This window comes from Alligator mississippiensis, chromosome 4 (genome assembly GCF_030867095.1).
Source record: "Alligator mississippiensis isolate rAllMis1 chromosome 4, rAllMis1, whole genome shotgun sequence".
Classification (NCBI taxonomy): domain Eukaryota; kingdom Metazoa; phylum Chordata; order Crocodylia; family Alligatoridae; genus Alligator; species Alligator mississippiensis.
The window spans coordinates 210,428,941-210,454,191 of record NC_081827.1 but is presented as its reverse complement, the minus strand read 5'-3'; the positions used below and the strand labels follow the sequence as shown (position 1 = coordinate 210,454,191).

General features: G+C 43.2%; 1 long non-coding RNA gene across 1 annotated transcript; it reads left to right on the top strand.

Annotated features, from left to right (window-relative positions):
- The first annotated feature begins 30 nt into the window (after window positions 1-30).
- LOC109281412 (uncharacterized) lies at window positions 31-12,877 on the top strand. Its single transcript, XR_002088059.2, has 3 exons — window positions 31-132; window positions 1,994-3,281; window positions 10,282-12,877. It is a non-coding gene; the product is annotated as an uncharacterized LOC109281412 (long non-coding RNA).
- Window positions 12,878-25,251: the final 12,374 nt, after the last annotated feature.

The window sequence follows — 25,251 nt, the reverse complement described above, 5'->3', positions numbered from 1 at the left end:
CTCCCATTGGCCGGGGCCGCCCAGAGGGGAAAGGTCACGCGGAGCGCTGAGGCGGGGCTTGCCCCTCCCCCAACGCCGGGGGCACTACAGCGCCAGCACCGCGCGTCTGCGGAGGTCGTGACCCGGCCACTGGTAAGGCGTGGGGCTCAGCAGCGTCGTTTGAGATTTTCCCGGGCTGGAGCTGGCAGAAGTCCCGGTGCTGGTGACCCCTGCTCACTTACACCGGTCACAGACACCCCCGGTCCTTCGCGTTGGCAGTTACTGCCTCGTAACTGCGTGGCTGCTTGCGCTCCGGCCCAGGCGGCCTCCCACCTATGGCTGCTGCTTTCCCAGCAGGAGTCCTGAGCTGGTGCACAGTGGGGGACATGAAGGCCTCTTCTCTAACAGTCTGGAAAACAACATTTAAAAAAAAAAAAAAAAAAGCCCTATGGTCCTGACTGCTCTTCACATCTGCTTCATAAACAACAACATTGAAAACCTTCAGTCCTGGCCAAATGCTGCTTTTCTTCATTTTTTTTACCACCCATTATGAAGGCTGGCAGAGCGCTGCCCATTAGCCGTGCAGCCTGTTTTATCTCATGGTTTTGTTTTCACATCATTTATAAAAGGCTTTAGGATCCTTGGGAAAGGAGAGAGATTTGGTGAATTTGACTGGAAGAGGGAGTCCCACTATTAAGCTTTGTATGAAGATACTTCAAGTCTTGTTGAAACATATAGATTGTATCTTAATCTATGTTTCAGCAAGACTTGAAATATCACTTTGATTTCCCAAATGTAGTGCACGAGGTCAGACTGGCGTGCAGCCACTGACCAATCTCCTGTGCCAACCACGTATAGGATGCAGCCTGTAGACTGACCACATGGCACTCACCCAGTCCAAGGGGCCAGAAGTTTTGGCACCACTGTTTTAGTGCATTTGCCTTTTTCACAGATGCATCGCATTAGTGGCTCTTTGCCATTCTGCAATCAATTAATACATTCTGACCTTTCTCCCTCTGTCAGTTACAAATGATACCCTCCAAGTTTATAGCAATATTTTTTGTTATTAGCTTTTAAGTACATGCCCTTGTTTTTTGTACTATAACATTTTCTGTCATTTTTACTACAACAGTCTGATATTTTGATTTAACAAACTTCGCACATGCAAATTCTTCTCTATTGGTAATGCTTCCCAACTTCAGTTAGTACGCTTCTACTTTTTTGTGCCAGCATCACTAATATAAAACAAGTTACATCTTCAAGCAGTATTCCTAATACTATTCCTCCAGCCCAGTTTTTCCCCTCTCAATACAATCAGTTGTTTACTCTTTAACCAGTTCCTACCCACCAATTATTGTGCTAATTCCCATCTTCTCCAGTTGAATTAATAATTTCACATAAGCTACTATATCAAATGCTTTACTGAAGTCCAGACAAGTTAGATCTACTGTATTTTCCTGATCTATTTTTATATCAAAGAGTCATCAGATTGATCTTCCATGATCTACCTTTGGTAAACTCATGTTGCATTGTATCCTGTTTTCTACTTACCTTAATTTATTTATTTGTTCCTTTCAAATGTGTTTAAGTAGTCAGGGTCCAACTAACAGGCTTGCAGTTCCCAGATCACTTCCCCCACCCCGCTTCTTAAACCCAGGTATTACATTTGCTGTTTTCCAGTCATATTGTACCATCCCTGACTTGATAGGTTTAACAGTATTCCTTGCTGCCAGACCTTCATGTGCTAGTTCTTTCAGTAACCCTGAATAGAGATTATCTGATTCTTGCCCCCTTCCCAGTTGCAGTATATTAAGCTCTTTGAACTTTGGTTCCATCTCAAATACGGAATTTTCCTTTGTCATACCCACATTTCCAGCAAATATTCTGCCTTCATGGTTCAGATGTTCTAACCCAAATTTGTTAATCCAGGTTAAATAGCAGAGAAAACAAAGTAACTTGCATTTTAATTCTGGTTAGCATCTCAAGTTTATTTATATCTCGTTTTATTTTGCAGTGATGCAGAGAAGACGTAAAACATGCAGAGCTTCACTCACAATGAACTCTATAGCAGACTTCTAAAAATTAAGTCCACAAGCTGGCTGGAAGTGACTTGACACACCAGAATGGTAGCTAAAGCTCTCAAGGGTGCCAATATTGCTTTCTAGGAATCATCAGAAAATTTGACCCAGCTGGACCATGAAAGAGCTCACTTGGACTGATAACAAGAATGTATACTGTGTCATACCCAGATCATCTTTATCATCACTGAAAAATTAACTAATTATTCTGAAACCATCTCTATTTATTGACCAATACTGTACAGGATATCTCTAGTATTGGTGTGAATCTCATTACTCAAACACATTGCAATTACATTTATCTATAATTACCGAAAAGGATTTTTAAAAAACGAATGTAACAGAAATTTACTGGCTGTATAGCAACAAAGCTTCCACCAGAAAAAAGCTATAGCTAATATATACCAAATTCAGAGTCAGCTTACAAACTAAGAAACAAATAAAACAGTAACATATATAAACCAGTTTTAGGTATGTAGGGGGGAAAATATTTAGATGAAATATTATTAAAGTTCACTTTATTTCTCCTGGCCAAGTGAATTAAAATGTCATGTTACAAAAAATAAGTGATATGCAACATGTGATACACAAATCCTATCATTTTGTCTAAATTTAAAAATAAATGTAGATCATTTATTTGCAGCTGCTGCAAGTAATCATTTTCCACACATTAGAAAACAGTAACCTCAGGATGTTGATATTGAGAGGAATGTAAGATAGGAGTGACAGGAACAGATCTGGATGTCTTTCCCTATCAACTGTCTCACAGCCAGACAGCAAAACCTACTATCAATCTCAGAAGTTCCAGTCCAAATTAAAACAGTTTCCCTTCAAACTCTCTAGGACACCGGAGGGGGTGATCTTTTCTTATTGCCTGCTATCTGATGGGGCAGAGTTTGGGTACTCACTCGGTAACAAAGAAGGCTCAGAAATGTTGGAATCCACAGGTTCCTTGGCAGTTGGTCACCAAAAGAAAGCTCTCAGGAAAGTGCAAGTGACAGCAGGACTCCCCATGAGGAGGAGGAAACAGGGAGTGAGGGAACGTTAATAGCAATCAGGTGAAAGTCTCTGAAGACAGTGTCAGGGAGTGAAATGAAGCAAAGAAATGGGATGGAGCAAAAGCAGCAACTGGGAACAAAGTAGATAAAGAGGAAAAACAGAGCGAAAACCCCACCTAAAAGTATAAGCATCTCCTGGAGGTTATCAAGTCTTCCTGTGCTGAGTGTGAGTATGACTTGCTGCTTTTGATTACAGGTAACAAAATCTGTGATGTTTTGCTTTTTCACAGGTTGTGTAAAGTCTTTTCTCTGAGGAACAACCCAGCTTCCAGCAGTCTGTGGAATAAGCCAGAGCAGGATCCATGGGAGGACAGCAACCCTGTGTAATAGTATGCAGCAATGGCTCAGGATGGTTTTCCTTAACTGTAATATTATAAAACCAAACCGTTTTAAAAAAGTACAGCTTGACAGAAACAAATATGCTTTAAATAGGCATAACCTCAAATACAAATATTTTCCCTCTAACTGGACAGAGGAAGAAACCGAGAGGTGCTTAGCTCTGTCCATCGGAAGTCAAGCAGAAGGCAGGGCCAGGTGGTTCAAGGGGCATGAACTTTTGTCGGCAACTACCTACTTTGTTAGATGCTGTGACATAGGTTGTCACCTATGAAAGCCCATGCCTCTCTACACCAGTTAGTCTCCAAGATGCCACCCTGCAGGCCTGCCGGAGGAGGACACTGTGGGGACAGAGGTGAATGATTTTCCCTAGACCATGTAGCAAGTTTGTGACAGACCTAGAATTAAAAACATGGAGTCAGATATCACAGTGATGGACACAGAGTGAGAATTTTAAATAGAACAAACTACAGTCCTATTTACCCACTGCAGAGTCTATGTTGCCATGAACTGAGTGAGGAAGAGGCATGTGCAATGAATATGCAAAGTTCACAGATCCACCAGCAAGGTAGCCTACACTGTGGGCTGGTAGCAGGCTGTGCTATGTTAGTTCTAAGTTTAAAATTATCATAATTCTGATACGATAAAAGCCTACGTCTGTCTGTAACGTTTTATTCACTCTCTGACTGGCTGACGGAAACAGCCAATCAGAGTGCTCTAAGTGTGAGGGAGCACTGCCACAATTCTGAAGCTGTGCTGAGGACCAAACAGAGGGTGAGGGAGCTGAGGCCAGTGCCCCCACCCCACTCCCTGCAAGCGAAGCTGAGGACTGGGCAGGGGTTGGGGAGCAGGGGCCAGCAGTGCTGGCCTTGGCTTCCCCCACCCCGCTCCCTGCAAGAGGCAGAAGAGCGGCAGTGTGGGGCATTAGATGGCGGCACTCCATTCCAAGGCCTTACTCCCCTGTCATTCTTGATGGGCAATTGAATAGTTACCGTATAATTATACAAACATAAATACTTTGTTTTCACTTCTTGAATAGTTGCTCTTGGTAGAGGAAGATGATTCCTCTCCCAGAACCCAGGCAAAATCCTGAAGACAAAAACCCATCTATTCAATCTTTATGTGGGAGATGAACAATTCACTCTGAGATACTACTTTGTCCTAAGGAAGGTGAATAGATTCAGGGGAAAGTACTGATAATATAGAGGCATGATATAACATATTGTGCAAATTTGGGGTTACAGACATAGTTACTAGGATAAGGAAGTTTGCTATCAATCCTTAGTAACAGGTTTATAATTTTAGCATGTAAACAGACTGATGATAGCCAACTGGCAATAAAAGGCACTATGACTGACAGTTTTCCTGAACAGAATTAAATAAAAAAGGTGCTAGTATCCAATCCATACTGAAAAAATGTTAAAGTAACTAATATGCTACTTTTGACTGTTTCATGTCTCCAGAACTTTTTTTTTTTTTTTTTTATAATTTCATAAGACTGTGCGACTGTTATCCTTAGAAAACCTTAGCAGTCTAAACTGAGGATCCTAGTTTAAATAATTTTCATTATTGTGTCTTAAAAATATTTTATCTGAAATATAGTTCCAATTTTTATTTCTCAGTTCATTTTTTGTTATTTCCTTCAAAGAATAGGCCAAAAAATAAGATTTCAGCAAGAAAACAACAGTTCTTTCACTCTAAATTGGCCTTGTCAAAATATGTGAAGCTGTTATTTAGGACATCCTTGTAGCTAGGCTTTTTTAGTGAATATGATCTCCGAAAGCTTTCTGAGATGATTATGGCTTGCAAGGCAACTGTGAACAAGAACCTAGACTCTTCTGAAAATAATAACTTAAATGAAAAAGAAACATCAGGACCAGTTTTACTGTACTAAAAAACAAACAAACACTGTTCACTGAAAGTAGAGATCTGGGTTCAAATTTCTTAGTCTTTTGCTTCTTGACCCAGGTATCCCGAGAGCACTGCAAGAGATGAATTGAAAAGCAACATTTCTGCCCGATTTAAAACATCATTGAGGGACGGGACTTTTTATAAACAGCTCACTTAGGATTCTGCCCCTGAAAGATTATTGTGCATGATACAAGGCTTATATATTTGTTTAGTTAGATTTATAAATTCTCTCTTATATTCAACAAGTGTCCCTTTTATACTATAAAACATATTTACAACAATTAAAATAAAAAATATTTAATAGAATAACATAATAAATTATTTACCTGACTGTAATTATCTCCAACATTTTAGAGTAACACAGAATGGAGAACATTATATCATTGGAAGAAAATCTGTTAATGGTTGAATTAAATGTGTGTAAACTTCATTATGTAATATAACAAAAATAGGGAATTGGGAATGACAAAATAAATAAATAAATCCCAAGAGATCACTTCAAAATAACTTAAATCTGAAGTTCAGTTTTGGTTTTAGAGCTTATATCTGCCTTGAAACTTTCAGAGACTTGCAAAGAAGTTGAGCATTTAGAATCTATAAAAATAAATTATGGATAAAGAGTATTAGAAAGTCAGATCAAGGATCTTTAAAATTTTCAAAAGAAATACTCAATAACTCAGGCTCAGAGTTTTTCTGAACCATTAAAGATAGATTCCATAAAGTGTTTGCCTGCTAAGAAAATTGAAGGACAGAGAGCTGTAAAAACAGTTCTTATAGCATGTCCTATTTTAAGTCTATAAAATAAAATTCTCAGAGCTTGAGAACCACTAGAGAGGTTCTTTGTCAGAGTCCAGGTTAGTATATAGCCAGATTATATACCAGCTCTAGGAAAATAAATCGGATACAGTCTTGCACATGAAGAAAAATGCTTGTGGCTTGGAATAGAAAATTAGGCTGGTTTAGTAAGTCTAATTTAGATTTCTCACTGAGGTCATAATTACAATTTAACTTCACTCTCATATGTCAATAAATGTTGGGCCAATGAACTGCAGAGCAAGGAAGAAACTAGCATGAATGACTTCACTGTGTATCTGCTAGGATAGTGAAAACAATCACTACTGTTCAGTTGTTAATTATTCAAGCTATTTATTCATCTACGGTCCAATAGATGCAAAGTGCTTTCAATTTCCATTAAAGTTAATAGTAGTAGAGAGGGCTCAATATTTCACAAAAGCAGGTTGCAGGATTGGGGCCTTTACAAGGAGGCCTGTCTACTGAAGCACTTAAGTGTATGTTTGCCTATTGGCTTATTCTTGTGCTTAGAACTCAACATGTGCATAAGCAATTTGTTTGACAGTGGTCACAGTCTGCTTTTTTGAGGCCCTCTCTATAACTTAAATCTTCATTAGTGCCTGCGAAACACAAATATTCCTACCGTCTTAAAATTTGATAGCATGTGCATTAGGAAAAAACTTCAACCACATAACACAGGGTAAAACTGTAAGGCTAAGTACAGAGAGTCAAAAAGTCTGGGGCTGAATAGATTCAATCTTTGCAAATCAGTCTAAGCTACGTAGATTGAACTGATAAGTAAATAAACAGACATTCACTTCTGATTCCGGAAATGTAGCCACGTGCAGTGGCCCAGGCCAGAAGCCAAGGGGTGCTAGAGCATGCCTCCCTATTTTGCTGGAGCAGACAGCTTGAGCCAAGGCTAGCAGGCCCACCCTGTGAGGGCAGGTTTGCAGGTGAGATACAAGTCCCCCCGGGATGCTGGGGGACTGTGAGTTAGCATGAATCGGGAGGGGATCTGGGACAGAAGTTCCAGGTTTATCTTAAACCATTTTCAGTCACCTTGAAAACTGCTTATGTGCACTAAACATATGTTGTGTTACAGATCTGGACGAGTTTCCAATCCCTTATATTGGTTTGTGTGCAATTTCTGTCCCATAGCAAGTGTCTTGACTAACTAGGGTTGTAACATAAATTTGGTAACACTGGGCACATCTACACATGACGCTACAGTGACGTAACATCGGTGGGCACAAACTGCGACGTCGACTCTACGTCACCTTAGCAACTAGTTACCTTGCTATAGCACGTCACTACGGCAACATAGCTGCTAAAAATAACTGAGCGCCAGCTAAAGCAAGTATTAAATGACAGTGCATTAACAATTGTGCTGTAGGGGGCACGTGAAGACCTGATTAGATCACTGATTAGCGTAAAACAGGGTAAAAATATGCCATGTTTCTCAGTGAAGGTAGGGTCTGAATAATTTCAAATGTATAAATGATTCCTTCCAAAATTAGCTGTAAAATATACATCTGAAAATGGGTCAAAAGACTTTTTAATGGCATATTACTTTGGACATTTCATCAATCAGTTCCAAAAACTGCAATAAAAAATTCAAACAGTAAGTGAATCTGCAGATTTTCACATTTTGAAGGAGGGAAGAATCCTAGTAGATCACAAGAAGGAACCTACCTTCACTTCATTTCAAGAGGCAATTAATTTAAAACAATAAAAACAAAATCAAAGCTATGTAATACGGATTTGGCCTCTAAACTGTAGTTTTGTTTCTCTTACATAACAGTGTGTCTAAAAATCAAGACCAGGTATAGACGGTACACAAACTGGTATAAGTGACCGAAAACTGGTCTACACCCATAACAGAACAGAAGTTCAGGGCACTTAGACTGGCTTAAAAAATGGCCAATCTAAGATAAACCTGGATCAATGACGTTTCAGACTTAATCAGTTTAGGTTAGACCAGTGTATCAAATTTCTGTACCAGATCCCCTATCGATTAATGTTAGGTCGCTGTCCCCCAGCATCCCAGGTGCCTTTGCAGTTCTTCCCATTAACCCTCCTGTTCAGGGAGACACACTAGCACTCACCAGGTACTTGGCTGCTCCAGGCTGTCACAGGCCTGAGTCAGCACAGACATGAGCAGGCAGTGGGTGGTGGGAGGATGGGAGAGGGGAGAAGGGAAGCTCATGCCAGGCAGCAGGAACAGGGGTGCTCCATAGAAAGAAGGATCAGGTTCCTCAGACCTCGGTACCAGTGGCAGCCAAGGGGCCCAATCCTTCTTTCTGCAGAGTACCTGTCTGTGGTGCCTGGCGCAAGCCTCCCGGACTGCACTGGTGTGTCCTGCGAGCTGCCACTGGTACTAAGCACCCTACGCTTTCTGGCTTCAGCCAGTGCAGGCATCTGTGTGTCCCCCTCCCCACTCCAAAGGGCTAATGTGTGGTCTGTTTGCTCCCCATCCAATCTATGCAGCTTAGAGAAACTTGTATAGGTTTGATGAATTCCACCTTGGGCTTTTTGAAAGTCTGTACCTAGCCCAGGACTAGCTTATATATTTCTATACAGTGTTCTCTCTCTACTTATGCCGTTAGTGAAAAATTTAGGGCTCTTGAGTTTGTTAGGAAAAGAATTGATGATGGAGTTGGGTATCACTGATGCAATTCTGTTTATCTATTTATTCTGTTTCTTTTTTCCATGAAAACTCTTGCCTTCCCTGAACACAGAAAGAATCAAAAAGCAAGAGCCAATGTCTTTGCTCCAGCCCCACATCTCTTTTGTCCAGCACTTTGCCCAAAAAGCTCTCTCTCTCTCTCTAGTATTCTCAGCATCATGATTCTAGGCTTTTTCCATAGCTGTTTGACTTTCTGCTCCTTCTGTATTTCTCTCGCTTGGCTTTTCTTCCCTGCTTCACATTCACACATATACATCCCTCTACTTAGATATAAATTCAGACATAGAATTGTAGAATCATAGGAAGTTAAGTTTGGAAGGGACCTCAGGAGGTCATTTAGTCTAAGCCCTGGCTCAAAGCAGGACTAACTCCAACTAGATCAGCCCAGACAAAGCTTTCTCTATCCGGATCTTTAAAAACTTCCAAGGATGGAGATTCCACCACCACTGGGTAACCTGTTCCAATGTTTTACTGCCCTTCTAGTGAGAAAATTCTTCCTGATAGCTAACCAAAACTTCCCTCACTGCACTTGAGATGGTTGCCCCTTGTTCTGTCAACATGAATATACCCAGCCACCATTCCCTCAGAAAAAAAATTTTATCTAAGCAAACTTCAATAGAAAGTGTCATTATTTCATTTTCTCCACACATCTCCAACATCCTGCCATTAAGTAAGCTGATATATCCATACAATAAGCATTCCTATAATCTCTTAATCGGGTCACCAGCATTGATAAATGGTTGCAGAGTAGCCCCATCTCTCATACCCCTAAGTTATGCATTCCACCATCAAAAGGATGTATCCAGGCTATTCATGAATTTTCATCCACCTTTCTTCACTTTGGTCATACTCCTTTGCTACTTTAATTTTAAAATCTAGACATTAATATTTCAGCAGCTGTCATGAAGCAGCACTTAAGTTTTCTTTTTATATGAATAAGGATATTAAACGTAACTCTTTTGGTTGTATATTTATGATAAGATAGCTGGAATCTTAATTCAACTCAGTAACAATTTTACCAAGTTAAGCTTTTATTTGATCTTCTGGAGGCTCTCGTACTAGAGGTCACAAATCAGCTGATTACAGGCCAGTCAGCTTGACCTCAATCCAGGGGCGGACAATTATTTTGGGTGGAGGACCGCTTACTGAGTTTTGGCAAGCCATTGAGGGCCACATGACAGGCAGCCAGGGGCAGATTAATATTAATTTACTACATTTTTTAGGGGCCCCGTGGTCCAGATAGAATGGCCTGGTGGGCCGTATCTGGCCTGTGGGCAGCATTTTGCCCACCCCTGCCTCAATCCCTGGTAAGATTCTAGAAAAAAAATCAAAGAGTCCATTCTTGACAAGGTGGCTGATGGCAATGTCCTGAGGGACAGCCAGCATGGGTTTGTTGCAGGTAGGTCTTGCCTGACCAATCTTCTCCTTCTATGACCAGGTGACATCAACTGGACAAGGGGGGAAGAGATTGACGTCATATCTGGACTTTAAAAAAGCCTTTGATCTGGTGTCCCATGATCTACTCTTGGAAAAATTGGCCAACTGTGTCCTCGGCTGTATCACAGTCCAGTGGCTGGGGAATTGGCTCCGAGGCCAGACTCAGAGAGTGGTGGTTACAGAAGTGAATCATCATGGTGCTCCGTGACCAGTGGTGTCCCCCAAGGCTCCATCTTTGGACCTGTTCTCTGTAACATCTTTATCAACTACATGGATTCTGCTGTCAGAAGTGGACTGGCCAAGTTTGCTGATGACACCAAACTTTGGGGTAGAGCATCCACACCTGATGATAGGAAGGTGATCCAGGCTGACTTGGGTAGGCTGAAAAAGTAGGCAGATACAAACCTGATGATATTCAATACCGACAAATGTAAGGTACTCCACCTTGGGGGAAAAAAACCCGCAGCATGTTTATAGGCTCAACAGTGCTACATTCGCTAGCACCAAGGCCAAAAGAGACTTGGGGGTCATGACAGACCACAAGATGAACATAAGCCACCAATGCAATGCTCCAGCAGGTAAAGCAAACCAAACTCTGGCTTGCATCCATAGACGCTTCTCAAGTAAATCTCAGGATGTCATCCTCCTGCTGTACTCAGTCTTGGTGAGGCTGCAGCTGGAGTACTGCATTCAATTCTGGGCTCCACAATTCAGGAAGGATGTGGAGAAGCTTGAGAGAGTCCAGAGGAGACCCACATGCATGATCAGAGGGCAAGAGAATAGGCATTATGAAGAGATGCCGAGAGCCATGGGACTCCTCAGCCTGGCAAAGTACAGGCTCAGGGGTGACCTGGTGGCTGCCTATAAGTACATCAGGGGTGTGCATCAGGATCTGGGGGAACATCTGTTCACCAAAGTGCCCCAAGGGATGACAAGAACCAATAGTCTTGGAGAAACTCCTCCAAGACCATTTTAGGCTGGACATAAGGAAAAACTTCTTTACTGTCCAAGCCCCCAGGGTCTGGAATAGGCTCCCGCCAGAGGTGGTGCAAGTCCTACTCTGGACTCCTTTAAGAAGCATTTGGAAGCTTATCTGGCTGGGATCCTTTGACCCTAGCTGACTTCCTGCCCTTGGGGCAGGGGGCTGGACTCAATGATCTCCCAGGGTCTCTTCCAGTCCTAATGTCTATGAAACACAAGGAAGAAACACTACATAGAAATCCCAGGTAGAGTCTGATTGGACAGGGAAAGGTACAAGGTTGGTCCAAGTAGCAAAGACGAAGCTGCAATATGAAAAAAGGCTGAGAACCATGGTTTTACATGGTGCATGTGATTTTGAGGACTGCAGCAATAAATAGCATTAATGAATCTACAGTTAATGCCACGAATGGCGTGTGCCCCCAGTGGCTGGGAGGGCACAGCTGCGCTGGCAGCAGCTCAGCGTCAGTATGCGCAGAGCTCCTGCAGGCACTACACGTGCACACCCTATGCATTGCCCCTGGTTAATGCTTCACCAAATTCCTTAGAAATAACTTGTATGCTGCTCAACAGACATTTGTTTGATCACCTACATTTGAAGGCTGTTCTTCAATGCAAGTACACCTGGGATTTCTTGCTCCATCATTTCACTCTTTGCTAAACAGCATCTCTTCTCACATTATATTATGTCCATACACAAAATAAGCTTAATTGTCTTTTTTAAGACTGAGCAGTAGTTAACTTTTTTGTATATGCTTATGGTAATTAAGTTACATTCACTAATTTTTGTTCGTTTCTTTGAAAACTTGCATCTATTTTTCTTCACATTTTCATTCTCTCATTCATGTACATAGGGAGACTGGAAATTTTGTATTTCAGGGAACTCTTTTAAGAGTTCAGTTTTCTCCTCACTTTAAACAGGGTATTTTGGAAGGTGTTCACATCTCTATTCCTCTATGTCTTTAGCTTCAACTTTCCAATTTCTTGATTCACTTCTCCACAAGAGAATTAAAGATACATGATTGTCTATTTGTAAACCAAATTCCTCCTACAGGCAGTATTATGCCAGGTGGAGCAGCACATATTGGGATCCTACAACATATTCAATTCTGCTCTCAATGGCTGGGAATACTGATGAACTATGGAAGAGAGAAGGGTTAATGAGACATTTGCTACTGCTGCTATTTTAGTGGGCTATGTATGTTAGAAAAATAAAGCCTGAGTGCAAGTGTTTTGTGTAGCCCCAAAAATCTAGATACAGGTTTCTCAGTTATACTCCCCACCCTTCAAATAGGAAAGTGGGCTGATCTTCCTATCAAATTCCATAGTCTGCACCTAACTTACTGCTATTTGTACTGCTGGGTATTTCATTGGTGTCCCTTTATCATATATGGGGCTTCAGAACATTTAATTCCAGCAGCCAGAGGTAATCTTCTATGCAATACAACATTTGTGCCAGTTATCCTCTTCTTACAGATAAGACTCATCTTAATATATTTTTTTTTTTTAACCACGATGTGTTATCTTGTTGGGTACTTTTCTGTGCTTCTCCTTGATATAAGCGAAAGGTGCAATACAAATTGACAAATATAATTTAATAAAAACAAATTTAAAATTTGCTTTAAAGTTGAGTGGACAAAAAAAAAAAAGTGTCTGTACAGAACTGACCTCCAAATCAATTTCAGTCTGCAACAAAGAAGTATTGCAGAAATATAGGTTATTGTATGACTAGAACACAAGCAGAACAGTCAAATAGCCCTCCAGCAACTCTACTCAATTAAAAACAATGCTAAAAGGCAGAGTAATACTCAAACACTTTGTGGTTTATGCCCAACATACTCTTTGCTTTTTGCTGTCCAGAACATATATTTACTCCCAAGTCACTGTCAACTGCAAAAATAAGTGTTTTTGTACAATTGAAAGAATATAGAGAATCTGAGTCTTGGTGTGCCCAAGCAGTGCTCAGTGCAGCCCAATGTGTTGAGTAGCAATGAAGCTTTTGTGAATTCCAAATCCCAGACTGTCTGCATTCTTAAAAGCCTGAAGGAAATTGGATGATTCTGTGAAATGAAACCATAGACATTAAAAAAATTAAACTTGAGCACAGTCCAGCCAGGTGGCAAGTACCTTCAACTCTCATTTCAGTGGAGCTTAAGGACAACCATCATACATGATGGATGGTGCCCTAGTGGAATAATTTTTGTTATGTTTTCTTAAGCCATGGAGTCATCCAATTCTCTTTAAGGATCTATCCTTACGTGACATTTTCCCAATTTTTGTAGAGAGATTTTTACTACAAAGTTATGTCTGCTATTTACTCGCTCTCATTGCTCTGCATTGTCTTAGCCATTATTTCTACTAAAAAGAGAAGAGTGCTGCTCTTAAATTGGCTAGAAAAATTATACGAGGATGAAGAGGACCCCTCCAGATGATCCTGGGCTCCCCCTGCACTGTCAAGGAGAAACTGCCATGCCTGGGAGCCTCCTCAGCTAACAGGGCTCCCAGCCACAGGGGCACACCAGGCATCCCAACAGCTGGGAGATTGTATCACCTGCACTCTGCCAGCCATGGGGGTGCATGGGGCACCCCTGCAGCTTGGGAGCTGTCAGCTGGTGGGGCTCCCAGCTACAGGGGCTGGGTTCCAGCATCAGCTGGGAGCTACCAGGCCTGGGGGTGCATATGGGCCCCCACAGCTGAAAGGTCCCTTCAGCTGATGGGACTCCTGGCCACACATTCAGTTAATAACATGATAGGAAGCACCTAAAAAGTTATTCTCCAAAATGTGGAAGAGGGAAGCTGCTACAAAGTTATTTCACATATTTTGTGAAATAACATTGTAGCAGCTTCCATATTTCATATTTTGTGGAATAACTTTGTAGTTTATTCCTCTTTATCATGTGGCTGGATGACCACTTGATGCACAAGTAACTGGTTAATCATGTCTTAAGCATAATGTAGATGGGGCCAGAATTTCTCTTCCACCATTTCTGCTGTGCCTGTAACCTCTGGTAGACTAGAGACAAACAATGGAGAAATAATGCCACACCTAGATCTTCTGCATAGTAGTTTTATTGCTAAATCACTAGGCTAGGAATTTCAACTAGAATTCAAACAGAAGACGTTAGAAGTTGTGACATAACTTTATTTTCATTTTCACAGTGCATTAACAAAGGATACAATAGGATGGGTTAGAAAAGGATAGGAGTCTATCAAAGAGAAAGAGAGAGATTTTCTTAAATTAATTTATCTGTGAAGTAACAATGTTTCAGGTTAAAATTTGTCTCAGGCCAAGAACATAACATAAGACATCAAAAGACAAGAAAAAGTATTTAAATAAAGTTGGGGGGGGGGGGTGGAAAGTCATCCAATAGAATATACCAGCCCTTAAGACTGTAGAAAGAAGCCTTAAGGACCATTCTACTATATTCTCAGTTGCTCTTAAACATGAGTCACTAGGGCATGAAAGAAACAACTGTTAGAGGAAAGGAAATGGTCCCAAGGTAACAGCTAGTAGTTGAGAGAAAACAGGGATTGTAACACTGAAGAATGGGTAAGGTGGGCCTTCCCTCTCTCATCAACATAGAACACATCCTTAAAAAATAAAAATAAATTAAAAAAAAAAATGCAGGATGCGAGCTACATCCTCCTGTCAGAGAAGGAGGCTGTGGAAGGAATGGGTGCTGCTGGCTCTAGAGGCAAGGAGAATATTGTCTGTGCATTTGTTTGAGTTGTACCTGCAGATCTTTGAATAAGCCTGGAATCACTGGTCAGGAAGAAACTCCAGGAAAATAAATGTTGGACTTCATTCAAGAATTTGTTCTATACCCCTGTGTCCTACCAAATCATCAATGTAGTAGGAATAAATTGGAGGAAAACATGCTGAGAAAGGGTAGTTTGACTGTAATTGTCAGGTCTTGCCAGAGGAGTAAGCCTGAAACTCCAATAGGGAGGCCAAAAGGAAAGGTATCTTCTTTGAGTTTTATTTGAAGAATGTTGTTAGCCTGTGTGGCAGGGGACTGTTTGTGCCTGCCACTTTAAGTGCCTGAAGACAGCAGCCAGCAGGTGTCTGAATAGGGCAGCTCTTTTGGATTCAGGGCTGCCCATATAAACAGGGCATTTTGCTGCTGGAAGGCCAGGCAACAACATTGCCTGGCCGCAGGGCTGCTGGTATCATCTGGAGGTAAGGGAGGAGCTGTAAGGGATGGTCAGGAGGCTCCTGGTCCTGGGCATGACCTAAAACTGCACCCTGCTGGGAGTGGGTGGCCTGGTGGGGCTCTCAGTGGCACAGGAGCCCCCAGGAAGTGCCAGGCCAGTTACCATCCCAGTGAAAGGTGGGTTGGGGCACCTTAACCCCAGCTCCCACAACCAGGTGGGCTACCCCCTTGTAGGGTCTGGAAGGTGGACCCCAGCAAGAGACTGGGGCCATAGACTAAAAACCTGTCTTGACATCCCCTGACTGGTCCATGCTGGGGCCAGGGCCGGTAGGGTCAAAGGGCCAGAGGCCCACCACAAAGGACGCCCAGAGTTGAGGGCCTGGGGTTTCCAACTGACCTGGCAGTGGGCCAGAGCCAGTAGAGCCAAAGGTCCTGGGGGGAACGACACCCATAAGGCAGAGCAGCTCAGGGAGCTATGTAGCCTTGAATGAAGGCGGAATGGGCTGCCTGAATGGAGGGATCCAGGTGGGGTTCAAAGAACAGGATTCTGGGGCCCAGTCTGGGACTGGTGATGTGGATAACAGCTGGATGCCATCTGCAAGGCTTGGGGTGCAGTGCAGGGGAGGAACGGAGCTGCAGATAGCACCCCATGGCATTGGGGCAAGAAATGGGCAGCCTCCTGCTTAATTAACATCAATCAATCAATTAATTAATTAACAACAAGGCATGGTGGGTGAGAAGGCAGATGGCTAGCCCAGAAAGAGGTGGGCAGGCCACAGGAAAAATCGGCCCTGAGAAGGCCCTCTGTTACAGCTTGCTACCAGGAAGAAATCAAGGTCCTTGTAAAGAAGAAAGCCTGCCCTAGGGAGAACAGCATATGGTTTAAAAGGCACAGAGTCAATGTAACCCAGAGCACAAAAAATACCTCTGGCATTATAATAAGATTCACAGAAGTTTAGGGCTGAAAGGGACATTGCGAGATCAAATGGAAAAATCCTACTTTTGTATATTGCCTTCATGTACCAAAAACCACCAATATCTATTGATTCCATTTAAAATGGATTCTTGTATTAGGAATAGCTTATGAACTGGACTCAGAACTGGTGTTAGTGGAGGCTAAGCTCTGAAACTGTAATTTTCCCCAGACTTTTGCACATTAACCTTTTTCCAGGTGGAAAATGCTTTATTTCTGAGGACACTGCTTAAAGTAACATCTTGAAACTCTCCAATTTACTCCATTTTTTTTTAGAAACTATCCTACCTTTTAAAAAAAGGTATGGATTCATATTGTACTACTTAAACCCCCTCTAAGAAAGCTACGTGTATACATGTTATATAGATTAAGGCCAATTTTCCATGGTCATGCTTCTGATGTAATCATATGCAACTGTATGAAGTAGAGACCACCATGTTTCTCATTGAATCTGATGGGCCTCTCCCTTTGTTATTAATAAATGTAAGAAACAATTCAATTTCTTTATAGACTCAGACAGCTGATATGACAGCAGGCTTTACCCAAGCCCAGACACATGTATGCAAAGGTTTCACAAGGTAGTGTTTGGTCTGCCTCTGCGACAGAAGCAATAGAGAAAAGAAAAAAAAAATTAGAAAGCATTAGAAAGCCAAAGATACAGCAAAGACAAGGACTGGAAAGCTGGTGGAAAGTCAAGACAGCTTTTGCTGTAAGTGCTAGCTAGGTGGAAAGAGGCTTGGTAAGGAACTGCCTTCTGTTCTTTGATACCTGCTGGGTAGAGCAAAACAGAACTGTGTATATTCTTTATAAATAGGCAAAACTGTATAAAAGAAATTCATGACTCAAACATCAATTTCTCATGATTGCCACAATCTATTAAACCCTAAATTTTGTCTAGCCACATTTAGTTCAAAAAGAGGTAACATTATTATTTTGATTTTGTAGTACTTACCATTCACAATGTGACCACACCACATCATGGCAGTAGACAATAAGCCCAACAGGACCCAGGCTTTTATTAGGGAAGAGATGGGTTAGGGTAGGTTTACCTGATAAATTGTATCAATAAGGTTGGAAATCCATGTATAGTTTACAAATGTATGAAATAAAACTGCATGTAGATATAACATATGTAATTAGAGATATTACTGTAAAACTAAAATGCTTTCTGTGCAGTAATTTTATTATTTCATATTTTAGTATTTTTATACACTTAGACCTTAGGATATAAATTGAATGTCACTTTTATATGATTAATCTGTATTTCTAGGAGGTAGGGAAGAGAAAGTTCAAGGACAAGGACAATAGCTGAAAAAGGGACATTATTAAAAAAAAATACAGAATTGTTCTTTAAGATTTGGAACATGCTGCAACCTTACCCAGGTCAGCTAGAGTTCTGACAAGACTGCAACAGCTCTGCTGCTTTAAAGATAGCACTTTCTACAATAATGATGGAGACTAAAACTGGCTGGATGCTATCAGAGGTCACTGAAGTGCACTCAAAGTAGCTGTGACATGTTCCTGTAGCCTTACTCATTAGAGCAGCAAAGAGCATCACAGCTATGCAGGTAAGAAAGATGATAGTGGAGAGATAGTCTACATCTTGATGGAGACATTCCACTGCAGAAAAAAAGATATATAAAAGTCTAGGGAGTTTGAGGCAGCGATCATCTTCCAGAGGTTCTGCCTCACGTGCAAGTACATTGTTAGGGTGATCAAGTGGGTGTACAACTCAGTAAGATTCAGGAATACTATATGAGCACTGCAATCCTAGAGGAAGTGGATTATGGGTCCCCATTTTCGCCTAAAGGCTACAGCAAGATAGAAAAACTAATCTGTACATAAATAACTGAATCCATAAAAGCTGATAATGGAGAGAATCCTCCATTTCCCATGAAAATACTAAACTAACAATATAAATGCATTATTGTTATATTATAAAAATCCCAGCAACTGTCAGGCAACCTTCAACAATACTCTTAAATTTCATATGAGCCTTCTTAGTTACTGGAAAGGAACATGCAACTCTTTTTTCGTCTGTATAAAAGATGGGGTAGCTCAGTTACATTGTAACTTATTTCCTAACCATCCTTCTGAAAAAGGTAGTGTAGTAAAGCTGCACTCACTAATTTTTTTCCCTGCAATTTAATTCACATAAAATTCACTTTCTGTCCTAAGCTGTTGAGCAGTATTGATATGATCTTTAAGCACTTAGTATCGTTCACTCTCAAATAAGAGTTCTTTCTCTGTGCTGGAAAGCACAAAGTGATATAGATTCATAGATGTTAGGGCCGGAAGGGACCTCAATAGATCATCGAGTCCGACCCCCTGCATAGGCAGGAAAGAGTGCTGGGTCTAGATGACCCCAGCTAGATACTCATCTAACCTCCTCTTGAAGACCCCCAGGGTAGGGGAGAGCACCACCTCCCTTGGGAGCCCATTCCAGACCTTGGCCACTCGAACTGTGAAGAAGTTCTTCCTAATGTCCAATCTAAATCTGCTCTCTGCTAGTTTGTGGCCATTGTTTCTTGTAACCCCCGGGGGCACCTCGGTGAATAAATACTCACCAATTCCCTTCTGTGCCCCCGTGATGAACTTATAGGCAGCCACAAGGTTGCCTCTCAACCTTCTCTTGCGGAGGCTGAAAAGATCCAGTTTCTCTAGTCTCTCCTCGTAGGGCTTGGTCTGCAGGCCCTTAACCATATGAGTGGCCCTTCTCTGGACCCTCTCCAGGTTATCCGCATCCCTCTTGAATTGCGGCACCCAGAATTGCACGCAGTACTCCAACTGTGGTCTGACCAGCACCCGATAGAGGGGAAGTGTCACCTCCTTGGACCTATTCATCATGCATCTGCTGATGCACGATAAAGTGCCATTGGCTTTTCTGATGGCTTCATCACACTGCCGACTCATGTTCATCTTGGAGTCCACTAGGACTCCAAGATCCCTTTCCACTTCTGTGCCACCCAGCAGGTCATTCCCTAGGCTGTAGGTGTGCTGGACATTTTTCCTCCCTAGGTGCAGCACTTTGCATTTCTCCTTGTTGAACTGCATTCTGTTGGTTTCTGCCCACTTGTCCAACCTGTCCAGGTCTGCTTGCAGCTGTTCCCTGCCCTCCGGCGTGTCCACTTCTCCCCATAGCTTTGTGTCATCTGCAAACTTGGATAGAGTACATTTGACTCCCTCGTCCAAGTCGCTGATGAAGACATTAAAGAGTATCGGTCCAAGGACCGAGCCCTGCGGGACCCCACTGCCCACACCTTTCCAGGTCAAAGCCAACCCATCCACCACGACTCTCTGGGTGCGACCCTCCAGCCAATTCGCCACCCACCGGACTGTGTAGTCATCCAAGTCACAGCCTCTTAACTTGTTCACCAGTATGGGGTGGGATACCGTATCGAAGGCCTTCCTGAAGTCTAAGTATACGACATCCACCCCTCCTCCTGTGTCCAGGTGTTTCGTAACCTGGTCATAAAAAGGGACTAGATTGGTCAGGCACGATCTGCCTGCCACCAACCCGTGCTGGGTTTCCCCTCAGCATAATTTGTCCTGCCGGGCTCTCGCATATGTGAGCCTTGATAATTTTTTCAAAGACTTTGCCAAGGATGGAGGTGAGACTGACTGGCCTATAGTTGCCCGGGTCCTCCTTCCTCCCCTTCTTGAAAATGGGGACCACATTGGCCCTTTTCCAGTCCTCCAGGACTTGGTCTGCACGCCACGAGCGTTCAAATATTCCCGCCAGTGGCTCTGCAATGATGTCGGCCAGTGCCTTCAGCACCCTCGGATGGAGCTCATCCGGGCCTGCCGACTTAAAGGCATCCAGTTCTTCCAAGTGACTCTGCACCATCTCAGGGTCTATGCATGGAAGTCTGGCGCCTTGCTGCTGCCTCTCTACAACCCCAGTGAGAGACTTGTCATGCCCCTCACTTAGGAATGCTGAGGCAAAGAACTTGTTGAGTTCAGCCTTGTCCCCCCAGTCCATCACCAATTGTTTCTGCCCATTTAGCAGGGGTCCTATTCCACCCTGGGCCTTCCTTTTACTCCCTATACATCTAAAAAACAATTTCTTGTTGTCCTTTACTTGGGATGCCATCCTCAGCTCCATGGTAGCTTTGGCCCGTCTAACTGCCTCCCTACAAGCACAAGCAGAGGAGGTATATTCATCTTTAGTGATCTCACCCTGTTTCCACTTTTTATGTGCTCCCCTTTTGGCCCTTAGGCTGCCCTGGATTTCTGCGGTCAGCCAGGGAAGCCTCCTGGCCCCTTTCCCTCTTTTACCCTGCATGGGGATTATCTTGCTTTGTGCCTGAAGGATCGTTTCCTTAAGGCACAGCCACCCTTCTTGGGCTCCCATCATTTCGAAACTCCTACTCTGCAGTGCATCCTTGACTAATCACTTGAGTTCACTTAAATCAGCTTTCCTAAAGTCTAGCACTTTCACCCTACTAGTTACCTTACCCACTTGACGTCTTATGGTGAATTCTATTATTAGGTGATCACTGTCCCCCAGATGGCTACCGATCTGTAGGTCCCCTACCATGTCATCCCCTGTTGCCAATACCAGATCCAGTATGGCATTCCCCCTAGTGGGACCATGTACCTCCTGTGTCAGGTGGAGGTCTTGTACACAGGTTAGAAACCTGCGTGAGTGGTGGGACTTTGCCGTCTGTGTCTCCCAGCAGATGTCTGGGTAGTTTAGGTCCCCCATAACTACTGCCTCTTTAGCTTTTATGGTCTCCGTGAGCTGCCTCAGGAGCCATGCATCTATTTCTTCCCCTTGATGTGGGGGTCTGTAGCAGACCCCTACCACCAAATCCCTTTCTCCTTGCCCCCCATGTAGCCTAACCCACAATCCTTCTACTTCCTCATCCTTGGATTCCGTCTTGATGAGGGTTGACGTATGTGTCCTAAATGCTGAGCCAACCTAGGTTCTTAGTCCCAATTCTCCTCCTCAATGCTGTCCACATACAAAAACAACTTGTTATGCACAATCCATCACTGTGCGAGTGACTGGGAAACAATACAAAGGCAGAAAATTTAAAGCAACATTTTCAATAATTTGCATATTTAACACAAGATAAATCAATACATACAACTAATATATAAAATACAGTTGAATTACATTATTCCCTATTAAATGCGTTTGACCTGTAGGAAGAAATCCATGGGTAAAGATGTAAATACACATGGGATCCTTCCCTCTCCCTCCCAAACCATGCCCCAGTAATTAGAGATGAACTTTCTAGTTGTCTGTACTGGGCCTGTATTCCGGCGCTGCCATCAACTCCACTCCTGGCAAAAGTTCTCCTCATATCCTAATACATGTTTGTGCACAGGATAACCTATAATACAAATATTATATATACTGGCATTCAGATAGGTTTGCAGGCCATGCCATCTTGACTTCATTCACCTGAAAGACCATTCCATCAGCATTTGAAACTAGATAATCTATCACCTGCTCTCATAAAGATTCATAAGTAATTGCAGGAAAGGATAAGCTGTGTCCTTTAAAATAACAATAGCTATAAATAGGCATAGTACTTGGGAGAATACATGTCCAAATATGCCAGCACCACATCTCCAAAAAACTATCAGATATCATTCATCTTGACAGTGCATGTTACTGTTATATCACAGTCCTGGTTAAGCCTTCTCTGATGGATGCTGGACCCATGTGCCTGTAAACTTTCCTGTGTCACAAAATAGCCATATGCTATTTATCACTCTAGGTTTTTATATACACAGTGTAGATGCAAGGTTCTTTTCCTGCCACTTTCTTCTCCAAGAAGGCGGAGCCTACGGCTGAGACCTCTGCAACTCCACTTAGTAGGCTCCGAGTGTAATGCTACCTGTCTCGGACTCCCCAGTACCTTAAAGAAGACTTTTTCTTTGGAAACCCAAGGCATAACTTAACATTTTAGCACCCTGGGAGGTACAGTGGAACAGGGCAAATGAGAAGCAAGTGCTTACCTCCCCAGGCAGGGGCCGCTGCAGTTGTGGCAGTGCCACAGGCTTCCTAGGGGCTGCCATTTAGGCATCCCCTCTGAATCAGTGTCCAGGGCTGGGGCTTACTATCCCCTCACCTCAACTTACACTACTGTTGGGAACACTCTGGTTTATAATTTACAACTTCAGAGATAGTAGTTGAAGCAAACAAACACAAGCTTTGCATAAAATTTCAAAACTAAGGAGACGCTCTTGATTTTAAGCAGCACTATAGGCAGATATGGTAAAAAAGCAATTTAACACTCATATATGATTCTGTTTCCTCACCCCTCTTGCACCTTCTCTGAGATTTGGTGGGTGTCCTCTTGGATATCCAGGATACAATTTCTGCAGTTCATGTGCTTCCTGCAATGTAGATAGTCCGTTTCTCCTGGCCAGCTTGTTCAGCCTTGGCTGATCACATAGTCAAAACGCCTCCTTTGCCTCTCACCCCGCATTTTTTATTCCTGTCTCTTGTCCCAGATTTCCTTTATCTTATGGCCTTGTCCAACCTTTGTATTTTCAAAGGGCTGCACCATCTCTTTGGGTACATCTACACCTTAGCAACACTCTCAAGCATACCTCACTACACACAGGCTACCATCTGAAGTGGAAACAGTGAAGCTGCACTCATGTAGTTCTGCAGATGGGATAGACAAACTTGGCATTGCTAAGTGTCACAGGATGGGGTCCTCTAGGATGGCCATGTTACCCCTAGGGCCCCTCAACCGTGTCAATTTGGCCCAATGGGCACCCTCTATTCTCGCCCGCCACATCTTGATGCATTTGTAATATACGGAGGCTGCCTTCACGTCCTGTTGGACACAGTGCTGATGGATTTCCTTGAACCCCGTGGGTCCTGGACCCCTTGTGGGTCCCATTTCAAAATAGATTTCCTGGGACACCCCAGCCTTACGGGCTATATATATGGCTCCAACCGCCCCTTTACCATGCTCCAAGCCTCGCGGATGGCATTGACGTTGTCCAGTCTGGGCCTTGCTGTAAATTTGGCCCCCTTGTCCTCTCTGGGCTCTCCACAGCCTTGTCTCTGTGCTCCTCAGGATGCGCCCTCTCTGGCGCCAGGGTCTGTGCTCCTCCCAAATGCCACACCCTCTCTGGCGCCGGCATCCCCACACAGAAGTGGGCCCCCAGTGAGGCTTCCTCCTTCCCCAAATAGCCTCACCCAAACTACCAGTGGTATACAACAGCAAACAAAACATAAGCCCTTAGGCTATAACATAATACAAAAGATCAGAGTGTGCTCTGACCTTTTAAGAAAAAAAGATTTTGTCCCTGGCACTAAGTGTTGAGTAGGCGAGGATACCTCATGGAGCCCCCTTAGCCCTAGGTGCAGCATATCAGGCAGTTGCTGCATCACTGGGCACTTCCTCCCTGGAGGCTCCTTCCCCTCTGGCTACTAGCAGGGAACTGCCTTCCTGGCCTCAGCCCTAGGGTTTATATATGAGCCAGGCCCTGCCCCTTTCTGATCGGCAGACTGCTGGCAGGTGTGGGCCAACTAACTTGTTCTGGCTGCCCTGGTAACCAGCATCTGGGGCTCCCAACTGACTGCTACAGCTCTCTCCATAGCAGTTTCAGCTCTTAAAAGGAGGACGCCCTAGTGCCCTGCAACACTAAGTAACAGGGCCAATTAGCACGGGCAACTGGTGCCTCCTAAAACTGGGGGGGGGGGGGGGTACCAGCAGCTGATCACCGATTGGGAGAGAGGTACCCCCCAGTTGCTGATCGCCGCTGCTGCTGGCATACCCAGAAGTGCTACTGGCGCTTCTCTCAGAGGGGATACAGCCAATCTCAGGGGGTGCACGTGCACCCACAAGTGGTAATCAGTCTACCTGCAACACCATACAAATGCAGCTGTACTTTTCCTGGTTCGGGAGGTAGCTTGTGCAGGGAACCACTGAGGACAGTAGTGTCTGGCATGGTGAGTTGGCAGTGTAGGAATGTCTTTTTCTCTTTGTCCTGGGTAAATTCCTTCATTTAAAAAGCCTAGGCCTCTGGAGAGAAGTTGGAGAAAACCAGTTAATACCTGGTCTGTTCACATACTGATAGTCTTTAATGACCAGTCTTTTTATGCACTGATGTTATGGTGCCATCCCTCTTGCCCCACAGCACAAGGAGTATGAGATGAGAATACACTGAAAAACAGCTGTAAGACATTAGGATACATGCAATCCATAACAAACTGGAATTCATATGGTACACACAAATTATCCAGATTGTCACAGCTGACATTCATGAACATCACTCCCTTCTCAACAAAGGCCTGCACAATGGGGGAAAAATATCCTTTCTAGTTGACACACTCATGTGTACCTTGAGGAATAAGGCTGACAATAGGCATCTATGTGACACTGATGCCCCCAAAATAGCATGGAAGCCCATGCACTTAGAGCCAACAATTATTTTGTGACCATTCTTAATCTTCAGCTCCATAGAATAACAGCAGCAATAACTGCCCTGCAAACCTGCATCACCCCAGCTCAAACAGTTAACTGGCTAAAACCAAAGGGCATTTATACATGTGCTCCTGGAGGCATGGGGGAGGGTGCTTTAATTAGCACAGGTCTGAGAGTCATGCTAGTTAAAAGTGCCTGAAGCATCACATGTATCAGCATCCCCATGCTGAAAAATGGTGGCAGGGTCCTTTGAACTAAAGCTTTTTGAACAAGCTTTAGTTTAAAGCGCCCCACTGCCATTTTTTAGTTCAGGGATGCTGATATATGTGATGCTCGAGGCTGCTGGAGCACATTAATTTCTATGCTCCCCTACTGTTTAATCAGTATTAGTCTTATATCCATCTTCCAAATATTCAAGTATTAGTCTATATCCATCTTCCAAATAGCAATAGCAACCCATTTCT